Source organism: Oncorhynchus kisutch, linkage group LG20, assembly GCF_002021735.2.
Source record: "Oncorhynchus kisutch isolate 150728-3 linkage group LG20, Okis_V2, whole genome shotgun sequence".
NCBI lineage: Eukaryota > Metazoa > Chordata > Actinopteri > Salmoniformes > Salmonidae > Oncorhynchus > Oncorhynchus kisutch.
Window position 1 is genome coordinate 7566912 of NC_034193.2, and position 3179 is coordinate 7570090.

Sequence of the window (3179 nt, forward strand, 5' to 3'; positions counted from 1 at the left end):
TCTGGTGGCCTTTGCTCCATTCAAAACAATATACCAAATTCATTACTAATATAATATAATTTATTAGCCTGTAAAGAGTTACTGAGTACGTCATGCAATTTATAAATGATACATATCGCATGTTCTCTCCCTTTAATCTCTACTTGGACATCAGCATTATCAGTCATAAAAAATCATAAATAATGTTATTTATGACTGACACTGTTCTAAGAACTGCTTGTGCTACTACAGTTGAAGTCAGAAGTTTACATACAGTTCGGTTGGAGTCATTTAAACCAACTCCACAAATTTCTTGTTAACAAACTATAGTTTTGGCAAGCCGGTTAGGACATCTACTCTGTGGACGACACAAGTAATTTTCCCAACAATTGTTTACAGACAAATTATTTCACTGTATTACAATTCCAGTGGGTCAGAAGTTTACAAACACTAAGTTGACTGTGCCTTTAAACAGCTTGGAAAATTCCAGAAAATTATGTCATGGCTTTAGAAGCTTCTGATAGGCTAATTGACATCATTTGAGTCAATTGGAAGTCTACCTGTGGATGTATTTCAAGGTCTACCGTCAAACTCAATTCCTCTTTGCTTGACATCATGGGAAAATTAAAAGAAATCAGCCAAGACCTCAGAAAATAAATTGTAGACCTCCACAAGTCTGGTTCATCATTGGGAGAAATTTCCAAATGCCAGAAGGAACCACGTTCATCTGTACACACAATAGTACGTAAGTATAAACACCATGGGATCACGCAGCCGTCACACCGCTCAGGAAGGAGACGCGTTCTGTCTCCTAGAGATAAACGTACTTTGGTGCAAAAAGTGCAAGTCAATCCCAGAACAACAGCAAAGGACCTTGTGAAGATGCTGGAGGAAACAGGTACAAAAGTATCTATATCCACAGTAAAACGAGTCCTATATCAACACAATGTGGAAGGCCACTCAGCAAGGAAGAAGCCACTGCTGTCACGCCTTGGTCTTAGTATTTTGTGTTTTCTTTAATTATTTGTTCATGCCAGGGTGTGACATGGGTTATTGTGTTGTCGTATTGGGGGGTTTTGTAGGCATTGGGATTGTGGTTGATTAGGGGTGTGTCGAGTGTAGGCTTGGCTGCCTGAGGCGGTTCTCGATCAGAGTCAGGTGATTCTTGTTTTCTCTGATGGGGAACCGTATTTAGGGAGCCTGAGTTTCACTTTGTATTTCGTGGGTGATTGTTCCTGTCTTTGTGTAGTGTTCACCAGATAGGCTGTAGTTAGGTTTCACGTTCCGTTTGTTGTTTTTCGTATTCATAAGTTATTTCATGTATCGTCACTTTTCATTCATTAAAAATCATGAGTAACCACTATGCTGCATTTCGGTCCGACTCTCTTTCTACAAACAAAGAACGCCGTTACAACTGCTCCAAAACCACCATATAAAAGCCAGACTACGGTTTGCAACTGCACATTGGGACAAAGATCGTACTTTTTGGAGAAATGTCCTCTGGTCTGATGAAACAAAAATAGAACTGTTTGGCCATAATGACCATCGTTATGTTTGGAGGAAAAAGGGGGAGGCTTGCAAGCCGAAGAACACCATCCCAACTGTGCTGCCATCCTGTTAGAAGGTAACAGATTATTTTATTACAATGGTTAAATTGGATTTTCATTGTGTTCAATGGTGTTATTCGCCCCCTAGTGGAGTTTTCTGGTACTTAGAAAGACGACGCAAACAGGAAGTACAGAATTAGTTTTGCACGCAAAGAAGCAGCTACAAACAACGCTACGGTGCAGGTCTTTCGGTTATTTCTTGTCACGCTTCAGCCTTGGAAATATTTGTTTGTAAGTTCGATTCAAGCATTTAGCTAATGATGATAATCTTGTTTTGATAATCTTGTATTGATAGAGTTGCTTACATATCAATATTGGTTGCATTTACTCACAAATTGCAATGCCTTTAAATGTATGTCGTTAGCTGTATTACTTTGCTCGTGCGTCATGCAAACGAATTGTAAAATATACAATACTGTAGTTTTGTTACTGTTCCTAGTGTAATATGCTTTGTTATTCTACATAAATGGTTGTACATTAGAGTAATGAAAGGAGCCAATTACCATATGAGTAACAATTAGCTATATGGTTTGGCATCATGCCAGATGCATGGTACCTTAGCACGTGCTTTGTATTTATGTAACTTCAAATGTTTAATGTACAGCTACAGTATGTCGGTGTGAATTGAATACTAAAGTATATTCTTTTCTGTATTTTGCAGTTTCACAACATAAACGTTTTCAATATATTCATTCAAGAAAAGTCACGCCTTGGGAGTTTTATTGTTGACTTAGTTGTTAGCTATCTGTCTTGTTTTGCATGGGAACGCAACTCAAGGACAGAATACCAACCGTGAATTATGGGGCTGGCAGCATCATGTTGTGGGGGTGCTTTGCTGCAGGAGGGACTGGTGCACTTCACAAAATAGATGGCATCACGAGGTGGGAAAATTATGTGGATATATTGAAGCAACATCTCAAGACATCAGTCAGGAAGTTAAAGCTTGGTCGCAAATGGGTCTTCCAAATGGACAATGACCCCAAGCATACTTCCAAAGTTGTGGCAAAATGGCTTAAGGACAACAAAGTCAAGGTATTGGAGGGGCCATCACAAAGCCCTGACCTCAATCCTATAGAACATTTGTGGTCAGAACTGAAAAAGCGTGTGCGAGCAAGGAGGCAGACAAACCTGACTCAGTTACACCAGCTCTGTCAGGAGGAATGGGCCAAAATTCACCCAACTTATTGTGGGAAGCTTGTGAAAGGCTACCCAAAATGTTTGACCCAAGTTAAACAATTTAAAGGCCATGCTACCAAATACTAATTGAGTGTATTTAAACTTCTGACCCACTGGGAATGTGATGAAATAAATAAAAGCTGAAATAAATCATTCTCTCTAATATTATTCTGACATTTCACATTCTTAAAATAAAGTGGTGATCCTAACTGACCTAAGTCAGGGCATTTCTTACAAGGATTAAATGTCAGGAATTGTGAAAAACTGAGTTTAAATATATTTGGCTAAGGCGTATGTAAACTTCTGACTTCAACTATATATAACATACTAATCGGGGGAAATGGTAACCAGGTGTGCGTAATCAGACAAGACAGTCCGGGGTTGATGATAATGAATCCAGTTCAATGATGTCTAGAA

At 39.0% G+C, this 3179-nt stretch overlaps 1 long non-coding RNA gene across 1 annotated transcript; it reads left to right on the forward strand.

Annotated features, from left to right (window-relative positions):
- The first annotated feature begins 1620 nt into the window (after positions 1-1620).
- Positions 1621-2284, forward strand: LOC116355531 (uncharacterized). The gene is made up of 2 exons (XR_004204570.1): positions 1621-1817; positions 2248-2284. It is a non-coding gene; the product is annotated as an uncharacterized LOC116355531 (long non-coding RNA).
- Positions 2285-3179: the final 895 nt, after the last annotated feature.